Here is a 14,538-nt window from a genome sequence, read left to right as displayed (position 1 = left end):
GAATGAAGGCTCGGCTGAGAAACAAAGTCTGGTTCCCGGACCTGGAGGGGCGAGTGGAGAGTTTCGTAAGGAGGTGCATCGCATGTCAAGCGGCGGCCCCGGGGGACAGAGCTCCGCCGATAAGGTCGATGGAACGCAGTTGCCGTCCGTGGGAAACCGTCCATGTGGATTTTGGCTCGACTGGTCGGGGGATGTACTTTCTGGTGGCAGTGGACCAATGGTCCAGATATCCCGAGGTGGAGGTGGTACACTCGACGACGACAGAGTTTACAACAAAGGCTCTGGACAAAATGTTTGCCACCCATGGATTCCCAGACCTCATGTGCTCGGACAATGGACCACCTTTCACTGGCAGCCAATTCGCGACCTACCTCCGTGAAAGGGGGATCAGGCATCGCAGGGTGTCCCCGCTCTGGCCGCGGGCCAACGGGGAGGCCAAAAGAATGATGAGGACTCTCAACAAGGTCCTGAGGATCTCCGCCTGCGGTGGTGAAGACCTGGAGAGGAAGCTTGTGGAATTTCTGAGGGAATACCGCACGACGCCCCACCAGTCCACGAGAGTGGCCCCAGCCGAGGCACTATTTGGGCGATGCCCAAGGGGAATGTTGCCGGAGGAGGATGGCCGGCTGCCCGGAGTAATAGACGATGATGATGTCCGGGACGTACGGGCCAGGCGCAATGATAAAGAAAATGAAAGGAGGGGCCTGCAGGAAAAGGAGGTGCGAGTAGGGGACGCAGTATTGGTCCGGAACAGGCACCCCGAGGGGAAGTTGTCCTTGCCCTTCGAGCCGCGCCCGTGGAAGGTAACACATGTCAAAGGCACCATGGTGACGGCAGCCTGCGACCGAGGGACAGTCACGCGCAACCGGTCGTTCTTCAAACGCATTGAAAGACCGGCAGAGAATGGACCAGCAGAGGAAGGCGCAGGGCAGGCTGGTCCACCAGAAGATCTGGAGAGCGGGCAGGCGGGCCCGACAGGCGGTCCGAAGAAGGGGAAAGATGAGGAAACATTGAGGCGGGAACATGATGATTCTCCTCCGCCCCCCGCCTCACCAAGGTACCCCACCCGCCGTGAAAGGCGATTGCCCGGGCACTTCAAGGACTATGTCCTGGACTCACGTGACTGGACGGAATGAGGCAAGGTGAGACTCAGGCGGTCATGTGGCCGCCCGGAATACCTGGCGTGCCAGGTGATGCGAGTTTGAACTGTTTACGTTGTTCTGGTTGAAGTTAAAAAGGGATGTGACGTCCCAGTGGTGTTAGTGCGCATGCGCGGGCCTCGTTACGGGCCCCGCGCATGCGTAGTTCAATAAAGTGAGCCCGTGCGGCAGTTCCCGCCGGGACGCGGAGCAAGCAGCATCGAGTCCCGCGTCTTCTTGTGTGGGTCTTGTGTCTGCGTGTGTGTGAGGGCCCCGCGGCCATATACAACAGTCCGTATACGCCAGAAATGCAGAGGAAAGTGATACAGGTAATGGTAGAATACCTGCAGGATGAATGTATAAAAAGAAAGATTTGTTGTCCCGTAGAATTATTGAATATCTACAAGAGAGCCTTTTCGTCTAACACTCCTTCAGCTGCTTTAGCGCTCGATTTAGCTCTGTTGCTCAGTGAGCGTTCAGAGTTTCTTATCTCTCAGTTGCCTATGAGAGAGGTTCCGCCGACATTTATCACAAAAGTTGAGATTCCAGCTAATCCTGAAACAGGTACTGCTGTTCAGGATATTCCTGCACATTATGTGTCGCAGATTGTTCACATACCCGTTCTCAAGACAGCAAGTGAACACCATTAAACAATCCATTCCGGATATTCGAAAGAATCTCACAGGGTTCTATAAAGAGATAGAATCTGTCTTGCAGTCATCAGTATTTACTCTGAGTGATATAGATTTGTTATTTCCCGTGCTCCTACCTGTTGATTTGTGGAAACAGATTAGGTCTGTTGACGATGTACCAGGGTTAGGGGACACATGGGTTAATATAGTTCAACAAGATAGAGAAAGGCCAGTTGGCGAGAGACCGCCACAGGTAATACTGACTTTGCCTGATAGAATAGTCACAAAACTAAAAGCCATAATTCCTGAAAGAAGGATTATTTGGGACAAACTTACTGCTTGTGTCCAAGGGAAATTTGAGGGTGCTACCAAATTCTTTAATCGGTTTGAACAAGTGTTTTCGGATTACAGTGGACAAGATTTAAGCACGAGTCTGGGAAACGATTATTTGTGGACAGGTTTGTGTGTGGATTGTTGCCTGACATCCAGTCGCAAATGATGTCTTCTGAGAGCACTTGGCAAGCAAAGTCTCAGTCTGAAGTATTGCATATGGCTCAGTACTATGAGAACCGAGTCAATAACGAGAAAGAAAGAATTGAAAAGAGAAAGGGAGACCTGAAAACTAAAGTTCTATTACAACAAATTGTTAGAGGCCCTAGAGGGGGTACTTCACAATTTAGGGGACAGTATCCTCCACAGGGAAATGTGCCGTTGGGTCCTGTAAATGTGAACCAGTGTGCTTATTGCAGACAAGAGGGTCATTGGCGTGCACAATGCCCGATCCTCCAGCAGAGGTTGAATAACGCATCTGGTAACATGGGTAGATGATCCAGAGGCCGCCCTGAGGCAGGGGGTCCTGGTAGAAGTCAGTTTTCTCAAAATTTGCAACCTTTTTCGCAGGATAATCAGGCACCGAGTGTGGATAATAGAAATATTTTTGATCATCCTTCTGCCGCATATCTCTCTGAAGAACTTCCTTTTGATGACATTCTGTTTCGCTAGGATTGCTCGAAGCAGGGTTTGGAACCAACGCCTATTCCCATTAATCAGAAAGGTCCCTACGTTGAAATGATAGTGGGAAATAGGAAACATCTATTCTTGATAGATACAGGAGCACAGAAGTGTTCCATTGACCATTCACGGGTTCCAAACATTCCACTGTCAGGGCAAACCAATGTTTCTGTAGGGTTTTCTGGTACGCCCGTAGTCTGTCCGGTTTCTTCGCCGGTACCGATTACTTTGGGTCCATTCACGGACCACTGTCCATTTCTTTTGACTACGAACTGTTGAGAGAATTTGTTGGGTTTGAATCTGTTGAAAGAATTAAATGCGGTAATTCATTGTTCTTCGGATGTAGTGCGTTTGACGATTTCACCACAGCAACTTTCTGTCTCTCAGTTCTTGACTAGACCGCTGCCGCCGGAATTTAGTGATGTTCCGGAGTGTTTATGGGCAATTGATGACAATGATGTCAGTGTTCTACAAATTGAGCCTGTTAAGATCATTTGGAAACATGGAGTAAAGTTGCCACATATTCCTCAGTATAAGATTTCAGTTGATGGTGACCAAGCTTTAAAATGCATAGTCTCCGATTTTGTACATCGTGGAGTAATTGAAGAAATTGCAGGTAGTTTGTGCAATAGTCCGATTTTGCCTGTGTACAAAAAAGGCGATAATGCAATTCCTTTTAGTTTCATCATTGATTTACGTGCCATCAACAAGATTGTAGCTCCTCAATTTCTTATTGTGCCTGACGTGACGACAATATTAACCATGATTCCGGCTTCTGCTACTCACTTTAGTGTTGTAGACCTTAAGAATGCTTTCTTTAGCATTCCTTTCCACAAGGATAGCAGATATCTGTCCGCGTTCACCTTAGGGGGACGCTCATTTACATTTACCTGTGCGCCGCAAGGTTACATGGAAAGACCGAGTATCTATAGTAGGGCTTTGAAAGAGGAGCTTGACACGCTCGAGTTGCCCACCACTTGTACACTGCTTCAATATGTAGACGATCTACTTTTAGCTGCTGACTCAGAGAGTGCCTGTAAAGAGGGCACCGTGTTGTTGCTTATTCACCTAGCAAAACATGGACACAAAGCTTCACTCAAAAAGTTTCAGTATTGTCGACAGGAGGTCACCTATTTAGGCTATCTCCTGTCAAAGGAGGGAAGAAGGTTGACGCCTGAGCGGATAAAAATCATTTCTGGCATGTCTGTCCCAAATACACAGAAGGAAGTCAGAGTCTTGATAGGAATGGCTTCTTACTGTAGACAGTGAATCCCGAACTTCTCGTTAACAATTGAACCAATGTTGGCTTTGACAAAGAAGGGCATTTCTTCGCTATTGCCGTGGAACTTGGAACACCAGCAAACATTTGATCTGCTCAAGACTGCTCTGTGTTCAGCACCAATTTTGGGCACACCAAATTATGAAAAGGCCTTTGTGTTGTATGTGCATGAACGTGATGGATGTGCTTAGGCTGTATTAACGCAGGAACATGGAGGGAAGAATAGGCAGTGCGGCTACTTTTCTTCCGCCCTTGATCCTGTTGCATGCGCTTTGCCAAGATGTTTAAGAGCTGTCGCTGCTGCTGTGGCATCTGTAAAGCAGAGCGAGGGTATGGTCCTAGGCCATGCTTTAACCCTGATGGTACCTCACTCTGTAGATGTTCTATTAAACAGAACACAAACACAACACCTCACCTCTGCACGATTAACGAGATACGAATTGATCTTGTTTGCTCCGCACATTAAAATTCAGAGGTATTGTGTCCTGAATCCAGCTGAACTTTTACCTTTCCCGCAAGATATTGCATGCAGTGACGAAGCATCACATGACTGCCTTTACACCACAGAGCAAGAGACTAAAGGCAGAATCGATTTGAAAGACACTCCTTCGAACAATCCACAAGGGGAGCTGTTTTGTGATGGCTCCTGTTTCAAACTTCCGGATGGTACATCCACGGCTGCTTATCCAATAACCACATTGAGCACGGTTGTGGAGACCAAAAGAATCACGCATAACTCTGTGCAGGCTGCAGAGATTATACCATTGATCCGAGCTTGTGAACTTTCTGAAGGGCTTAGAGTAAATATATATACTGATAGTCAGTATGCTTTTGGGGTGGTTCACAACTTCGGTAGACTTTGGGCAGAACAAGATTTCTTGACCTCACATGGAACTAAGATCCAGTACGGCTCCTTGATAGTGCGGTTACTCTCAGCGCTTGCACTCCCTACTCAGTTAGCAATCATGAAATGTGCAGCGCATCAGAAAATCATAGATGATGTGGGAAAAGGGAACGCTTTCGCTGACCAGATAGCCAAACAGACTGCCACTGATCTCTATTTAGAAATGTATACTTCAAGGGAAGCCACTAATGTTTGTACTTTGGATGAGGGTATCGAATCTGTAAAGAGTATTCAAGCTGATGCCACATTAGAGGAATCTAAGAAATGGGCTGAGGGTTTGGCAAGATTGGATGATGATGGGTGTTGGGTGGACACGTTAGAAGGAAAATGGATGCTGCCAGATGCGTACATTACAATAATGGTCGCTATGGTTCATGGCCCCACCCACATCTGTGCACGAAATTTTTCCATAATGTTACAAAATGTCTGGGTGAATGATAAAATCTCCAAAGTAGCTGAATGTTTTGTTCAGAGTTGCATGATTTGCCGACAGAATAATATGGGAAAGGGCACATCGACTCCAAGGGGTATTTTTGCTCCACCTTCTGTCCCGTTTGAGGTTATCCACTTTGATTTCATTGAAATGGAGCATTGCAACAATTATAAGTATGTACTAGTTGTTATCTGCGCCTTTAGTAAATGGGTTGAAGCCTTTCCTGTTAAAGATGCCATAGCAATGACAACGGCGAAGACCATGCTTGAGGAATATTTTCCTAGGTTTGGTTTGCCAAGGGTCATCTGGTCGGACAATGGTCCACATTTTATCGCTGCTGTAATTCTGCAGATATGCATGGGATTACAGATCGATAAACAGTTCCAGTCGGCTAGACATGCTCAAAGTGCTGGTTTGGTAGAGAGACATAATGGCATCATAAAAAATAAGCTTGCTAAAACGTGTGCCTGCACCAAACTGAAATGGCCGGACGCCTTACCGATCGTGTTGTTATCAATGAGAACGACCCCACAGACTAAGACTGGGCTCTCCCCATTTGAGGTGGTAATGGGTAGGCCAGCTAACATTTGGAACCTGCCTAAACCGAGATCTTTGCGGGACATTGAACATGTACTTCTGTCAGATTATTGTGGCCAGTTAACTAAAAATCTATATTTGATTTATCAACAGGTGCGAGAAGCCCTCCCTGTAAAATACGAGGGGCCAGGTCATAATGTCCGACCTGGGGAGTGGGTGCTTGTCAAAGCATTTGAAAGAGCATCCTGCCTCGCACCGCGTTGGCGGGGCCCGCATCAAGTTCTATTGGTCACACAGACCGCAGTACGAGTGTCAGGGTGAAAGTATTGGATCCACGTGTCACACATCAAGAGGATTCCCTTCCCTTTGTCACACGATACAGAAGACACAGTAATCCCTACCTGCACTTCTCCCTGCCATCACGAAGCATCAAGCAGCATCGAGAGTGCGTCAGAGACTCTCCGTGAGCCTGTGGGGCCTGGGGAAAAAGCCACTTTAGCTCCACACTCTCCTGCAGATCCTTTTTCGTCATTGTTAGGGTCTGTCGCAGATCCGCCACTTCCATCAGGAAGCAACGACACGTTTTTCGCAGATCACGCAGTACCAGGAGTCACAAGGTACAATCTGCATCCACGGTGCTAGACTTACTGCACGGTTCGGCTGTGCCATCAGGGAAAATCATCGGAGGGCTTGTCTTTTGGCCCCAGTTCCTTTTTGTACGTAAGGAATTCTGAGTGTTCGTTTGAAGAAACAACGCCTTCAACCGCTCCCACTCGTATGGAACAAATAAGAGACTGTGTGCCCGATTGTAACAATGAACAATTGAATGCGTGGTCCCCAAAAACGTATTGTTGCCTTGTGATTATGTTAACCGGCTTCACAATAGTAATTGTGTTAGGATTTTGGTATTTGGAGGAAGTACATCTGCTTGAAATTCTTTTACCCACTGAAAATGTACCTACTGTTTCTACACCTTTTGTGCATCTGCACACTCTATCTCCTAGAGACTCTCAGCACAGACAGAGTTACCATAATAACACTTTATTACTAATCATGAATGCCACACATGCCATTTTTAACAAGTCTAAATTGTTGGGTCTGTTTGCATTTACTGCAACATGGAGACAAAGGGTTTGGCTGGTATATTCATCCTTTACCTTTGACTACTGCATGCTATGCTTCTTTAATGGCACTATTCTTTGGCCGATGGAACAATAGCATTTCGGGGAACTTTGATGGAACAAATTTGAATGATTTTGAGAGACGAGTTCTAATGCCCCTGGGATGCTCACTCTTTGCGAATAGGAGCAAGCTTAATATTGCTTCTATTAGGCCTTCTGATAGACTTCTTGTCCTTTTCAATCTCTGATCTCTTTCAAGATGGCTCCTATAGGCAATAGGGATGCCACGCCACCGTCCTATAATATTAACCACAACCCCAATTCAGTTATTTTCTGCATACAGAGGAATGGTACTCAGTCAATGGGCGATTTCAAGGGCTGCGCCAACGTTGCGAACTTGACCAGTGCGGACAGACCTTTGTATGTAAGCGAACCTGTCTACTTTGTTTGCGGTAATGAAGCTTTCCAATGGTTACCTAGGGATTGGCAGGGAACCTGTTATTTAGGGATTCTGTTACCCGGGGTATTCATAGCAAGCACCATAGAAATCTCTAAGGCTCGTCCAAGGCGGGACGAGAATGGCGATACTTCAGCACAAGTTCTGGGTGACGTAGCGAAATCCTTTGTACCATTTTGGGGGCAGATATTAAACTCTGAGGATATCAGAAGACTAGCAAAAGTACTGGAGAGGACCATCAACCGGACCACTGACATACTCTATAATATGACTTTAGAACCGAAAGCGATAAGGTTAGTGGCACTTCAGAACCGAATGGCATTAGAGGTCATCCTGGCTGAGCGTGGTGGAGTATGTAAATTAGTGGGGTCCGCTTGTTGCGTTTTTGTGCCAGATTCCTCCCCAAACATCTTTAAGGCAATACAAAATCTGCACGTCCTTAGTTCAGAAGTGCATGTTCCCGAGGGAAACTGGGATCTTAGTGTTTGGTTCTGGGACTTCTTACGATCTTGGGGATGGAAGCTACTTTCAGTCTTGCTGATTATTTTGGGTATTCTGTTGTTTTTCTGTTGCTGTATACAGTGTCTTACTGGCCTATGTTCGGTGTTAGGAGGATGTTGTGCGCAAGCGATGGGTACGTTAGAACAAAGGGTACGTGCTCCAGAGAAAATGACAAACAAATTTGTTTTGAAGGAAATTTCTGTTTCTGACCTTATGGCGATCGATATCTCTGCTGATTGTGATTCAGTGTGTATGGACATTGAGACGTGGAGTTACTCGTAAAGTGACTAGAAGTGGTTTAGCGCTTGGCTTAGGCCAAAAGGAGGGTTTGTTAAACAGGAAATCATATTGTGCCTCTTTCTTATATATATATTGGCCTAAGCCCAGTCGCTCTGCAAAGAAAACCACGTTTCAAATGTTCCGATTTTAGATTGACTTCGCTGCCATTTTGGAACCATTCGCCATTTGGATTTCTGTTCAAAAGTAACTCTGTGTTCTAAAATGGTGGACTGTGTTTCCAGCTTGTAGCCGAGCCTTCCCGACCCTTGCACCTTAGTTAATATTTAGACTGTCCGCGGGCCGAATGTTTAGACTGGGTAAAGAGACCTTGTCCCATGCCTGACTTGTGGTCCTAGGATTGTCTGCACCAGTAAGCCTCATCCACGAACATATACTGAAACAATGTAATGCAAATATCGAACGTGGACACTGGCTGAACTGCATTGTGAAGGGACATGTGCTAAGGCTTATTGTTAACCTGGGAATACACCGTTGCCATTGTAACTTGTTTGTATGTAAACTGAATATAATCCGTGTGCACATTGTCGTATAAGCCATAAGTGAACTCGGCACAAACTCTAGACCATGGATTATTAACTTGCAGAGGGGCTGGACGTTATTTCTGAAATGTATAAATGCATAAATGTCTAGATCTCCAGTACCTCTCACTTCTCACACTGAAGGGCTGGTATTCACTGTGATGTACTGAGGGGCAAATAGCTATCTGATTTTGTTCTTTGTAAACTGTACAGTATTAAAGATCTGTGAATCTTTATAAACCCGTGTTTGGTGTATTTCCTTTTGTGGTACTCAGCCTCGATATTTCCTCTTGCTTTTACATAAGAGCATAGGGAGCATGGGGGGAGACCGAAAGCTAGACGAAGAATAAGGACGAGGAGTGGAGCGAAGAAATGAAGACTGGAGGGTAGGGAGCGGGCCGAGGAGAACGGAAACTAGAAGAAGCATAAGGAGGACAAGGAGACAAGAAATGAAGACTGAGAATGTAGGGAGCATGTGGGGGACAGAACGGAAGCTAGATGAAGCATAAGGAGGACAAGGAGTGAAGAGAAGAAATGAAGACTGAGAGTGTATGGAGAGTGGAGGGAGAACAAATGCTAGAAGAAGCATGGGGAGGATGAGGAATGGAGAGAAGAAATGAAGACCGAGAGCATAGGGTGCGTGTGGGGGAGGAAAAGAATGAAAGCTAGAGGAAGCATAAGAAGGACGAGGAGCAGAGACAAGAAATGAAAACTGAGAGCGTAGGGAGGATTTGAGGTAGAACGAAAGCTACATGAAGCATAAGGAGGACGAGGAACGGAGAGAAGAAATGAAGACTGAGATTGTAGGGAGTGTGTGGCGAGAACAAAAGCTAGACAAAGCATGAGGAGGACAAGGAGCGGAGGGAAGAAATTAAGACTGAGGGGAAGGGTGCATGTGGAGGGGAGAACGAAAGCTAGATGAAGCATAAGGAGGGTGAGTAGCAGAGAGAAGAAACGCAGACTAAGGGCGTAGGAAGCATGTGTGGGAGAACGAAAGCTAGATGAAGCATAAGGAGGATGAGGAGCGGAGAGAAGAAATGAAGACTGAGAGTGTATGGAGCATGGAGGGAGAACCAAAGCTAGACGAAGCATAAGGAGAACGAGTAACTGAGAGAAGAAATGAAGACTGAGAGCATAAGGTGGGTTTGGGGGGAGAAAGAATGAAAGCTAGAGAAAGCATAAGAAGGACGAGGAGCGCAGACAAGAAATGAAGACTGAGCGCGTAGAGAGCATGTGGGGGAGAACAAAAGCTACACAAAGCATAAGGAGGACGAGGAACGGAGAGAAGAAATGAAGACTGAGATTGTAGGGTCGTGTGGGGGAGAATGAAAGCTAGACAAAGCATAAGGCAGAAAAGAGAAAAAATGAAGACTGAGATGGTAGGGAGCATTTGGGGGAGAATGAAAGCTAGACAAAGCATGAGGAGGACGAGGAATGGAGAGAAGAAACAAAGACTGAGAGCGTAGGGAGCATATGGGGGAGAGAACAAAAGCTAGATGAAGCATAAGAAGGACGAGGAACGGAGAGAAGAAATGTAGACTGAGAGGGTAGGGAGCGTGTGGGAGAGAATGAAAGCAAGACTAAGCATAAGGACGAAGAGGAGCGGATCGAAGAAAGGAAGATTGAGAGTGTAGGGAGCATGTGGAGTAGAACGAAAGCTAGGCAAAGCACAAGAAGGATGAGGAACAGAGAAAATAAATTAATACTGAGAGGGTAGGAAGAGTGTGGGGTGAATGAAATCTATACAAAGCATAAGGCAGGCAAGGAGTAGAGAGAGGCAATGAAGAATGAGAGCGTAGGTAGCCTGTGGAGGTGGGGGAAGAACGAAAGCTAGACGTAGCATAAGGCAGACAAGAAAGGGATAGAAGAAATGAAGAATGAGAAGGTGGGGAGCGTGTGGGGACAACGAAAGCTAGACAAAGCATTAGGATGAGGAACGGAGAGAAGAAATGAAGACTGAGAGCATATGGAGCGTGTGGGGGAGGAAAAAGAACAAAAGCTAGATGAAGCATGAGGAGGACGAGGAACGGAGAGAAGCAATGAAGACTTATGGGGTTGGGAGCGTGTGGGGGCAGAACAAAAGCTACATGAGGCATAAGGAGGACGAGGAACAGAGAGATGAAAAGCGGACTAGGAGAGTATGGAGCACATGGGGGAGGAAAAATAACAAATGCTAGACGAAGCATAAAGGGATGAGGAATGGAGAGAAGAAATTAAGTTTGAGACGTAGGAAGCATGTGGGGGGAATCAAAGGTAGAAGAAGCATAAGGAAGGCGAGGAACTGAGAGAAGAAATGAAGATTGAGAGGGTAAGTAGCGTGAGGTGGGGAGGAAAAAGAACGAAAGCTAGACGAAGCATAAGGAGGGTGAGGAACGGAGAGCATAAATGAACATCCAGAGCATAGGGAGTGTGTGGGGGGAAGAAAAGAAATTTAAGAGCAAGCGGGAGTAAAAAGCGAGCCAGTGAAGTGAAGCAAGAGCTGGAGAAACCAATTTGGGAGAGGGTAAGGTGAAGAGATGTATAGACGAAATATAGACAGAGCGTAGTGGACTGAGGTGAATACCGAAATGAAGACTCGGACCACAGAAAAGACGAGAGAAGACACAAGCAGGTTAGTAGCATGAAACAAAAGAGAAGGCCTGGCTTTACGAATATTAAAGAGGTGAAAATGCCAAGAGCGAGAAAGGAGAGATCTCGGTGGAGACAAGGGAAGAGTCAATCTAGACACCAAGATCACAGGCAGACAATGAAATGGGAAGAGGAGCGGAGCGGTCTCCAATGGAGGAGATGATCAGACATCCAAGACTGAGTGTCTAGGAGCCAGGGTGCAATGGCATCATGAACACCTGTGGGATAGGAAAAGCTGTGAATCATCAACTTAAACGTGGTGGGATAGACCAAAAGAAGTGATGATAGAAGCAAGCCATAAACCACAAGAATTGATGATAGAAGCAAGCAATAGACCAAAAGAAGTGTTGATAGAAGCAAGCGCTAGACCAAAAGAAGAATTGATAGAAGCAAGCGATAGACCAAAAGAAGTGATGATAGAAGCAAGAGATAGACCAAAAGGAGTGATGATAGAAGCAAGCGCTAGACCAAAAGAAGTGATGATAGAAGCAAGCGATAGACCAAAAGCAGTGATGATACAAGCGAGAGATAGACCAAAAGAAGTGATGATAGAAGCAAGCGATAGACCAAAAGGAGTGATGATAGAAGCAAGCGCTAGACCAAAAGGAGTGATGATAGAAGCAAGCGCTAGACCAAAAGAAGTGATGATAGAAGCAAGCGATAGACCAAAAGGAGTGATGATACAAGCAATAGATAGACCAAAAGAAGTGATGATAGAAGCAAGCGATAGACCAAAGAAGTGATGATAGAAGCAAGCGATAGACCAAAAGAAGTGATGATATAAGCAAGCGATAGACCAAAAGAAGTGATGATAGAAGCAAGCAATAGACCAAAAGAAGTGATGATAGAAGCAAGCGCTAGACCAAAAGAAGTGATGATAGAAGCAAGCGATAGACCAAAAGGAGTGATGATAGAAGCAAGCGCTAGACCAAAAGGAGTGATGATAGAAGCAAGCGCTAGACCAAAAGAAGTGATGATAGAAGCAAGCGATAGACCAAAAGGAGTGATGATACAAGCAAGAGATAGACCAAAAGAAGTGATGATAGAAGCAAGCGATAGACCAAAGAAGTGATGATAGAAGCAAGCTATAGACCAAAAGAAGTGATGATAGGAGCAAGCGAAAGACCAAAAGAAGTGATGATAGAAGCAAGCAATAGACCAAAAGAAGTGATGATAGAAGCAAGCGCTAGACCAAAAGAAGTGATGATAGAAGCAAGCGATAGACCAAAAGGAGTGATGATAGAAGCAAGCGCTAGACCAAAAGAAGTGATGATAGAAGCAAGCGCTAGACCAAAAGAAGTGATGATAGAAGCAAGCGATAGACCAAAAGGAGTGATGATACAAGCAATAGATAGACCAAAAGAAGTGATGATAGAAGCAAGCGATAGACCAAAGAAGTGATGATAGAAGCAAGCGATAGACCAAAAGAAGTGATGATATAAGCAAGCGATAGACCAAAAGAAGTGATGATATAAGCAAGCGATAGACCAAAAGAAGTGATGATAGAAGCAAGCAATAGACCAAAAGAAGTGATGATAGAAGCAAGCGCTAGAACAAAAGAAGTGATGATAGAAGCAAGCGATAGACCAAAAGAAGTGATGATAGAAGCAAGAGATAGACCAAAAGGAGTGATGATAGAAGCAAGCGATAGACCAAAAGAAGTGATGATAGAAGCAAGAGATAGACCAAAAGGAGTGATGATACAAGCAAGAGATAGACCAAAAGAAGTGATGATAGAAGCAAGCGATAGACCAAAAGGAGTGATGATACAAGCAAGAGATAGACCAAAAGAAGTGATGATAGAAGCAAGCGATAGACCAAAAGAAGTGATGATAGAAGCAAGAGATAGACCAAAAGGAGTGATGATAGAAGCAAGAGATAGACCAAAAGAAGTGATGATAGAAGCAAGAGATAGACCAAAAGGAGTGATGATACAAGCAAGAGATAGACCAAAAGAAGTGATGATAGAAGCAAGCGATAGACCAAAGAAGTGATGATAGAAGCAAGCTATAGACCAAAAGAAGTGATGATAGGAGCAAGCGAAAGACCAAAAGAAGTGTTGATAGAAGCAAGCAATAGACCAAAAGAAGTGATGATAGAAGCAAGCGCTAGACCAAAAGAAGTGATGATAGAAGCAAGCGATAGACCAAAAGGAGTGATGATAGAAGCAAGCGCTAGACCAAAAGGAGTGATGATAGAAGCAAGCGCTAGACCAAAAGAAGTGATGATAGAAGCAAGCGATAGACCAAAAGGAGTGATGATACAAGCAATAGATAGACCAAAAGAAGTGATGATAGAAGCAAGCGATAGACCAAAGAAGTGATGATAGAAGCAAGCGATAGACCAAAAGAAGTGATGATATAAGCAAGCGATAGACCAAAAGAAGTGATGATAGAAGCAAGCAATAGACCAAAAGAAGTGATGATAGAAGCAAGCGCTAGACCAAAAGAAGTGATGATAGAAGCAAGCGATAGACCAAAAGAAGTGATGATAGAAGCAAGAGAAAGACCAAAAGGAGTGATGATAGAAGCAAGCGATAGACCAAAAGAAGTGATGATAGAAGCAAGAGATAGACCAAAAGGAGTGATGATACAAGCAAGAGATAGACCAAAAGAAGTGATGATAGAAGCAAGCGATAGACCAAAGAAGTGATGATAGAAGCAAGCGATAGACCAAAAGAAGTGATGATACAAGCAAGAGATAGACCAAAAGAAGTGATGATAGAAGCAAGAGATAGACCAAAGAAGTGATGATAGAAGCAAGAGACGAGTCCCCTGTTACTCGGAGGGATACTAGTGGCAGAACAGTGTAAAGGAAAACGGGATTTTATGTGTGGGTTACATTATATTATAGTTTAAAAAAGCACATAAGGGTTCAATAAACAAGTCGAAAAAATACAAACTAAAACAGATCGAGTGAGAATTGTTTAATACACATTTTTTAAACAGAAAATGAATGGATTGATAATTCACGAGCAACAACTGTCATTGATATGTAACATAAACACTGTACATATGACTATAGACCTAAAAGCCCATGCCTGTAAAATGCGTCATAATCTCTCCGGGGAAGAGATGA

This window comes from Ambystoma mexicanum, chromosome 4q (genome assembly GCF_040938575.1).
Source record: "Ambystoma mexicanum isolate Mex_15411 chromosome 4q, UKY_AmexF1_1, whole genome shotgun sequence".
Classification (NCBI taxonomy): domain Eukaryota; kingdom Metazoa; phylum Chordata; class Amphibia; order Caudata; family Ambystomatidae; genus Ambystoma; species Ambystoma mexicanum.
This window is presented reverse-complemented; position numbering follows the sequence as displayed.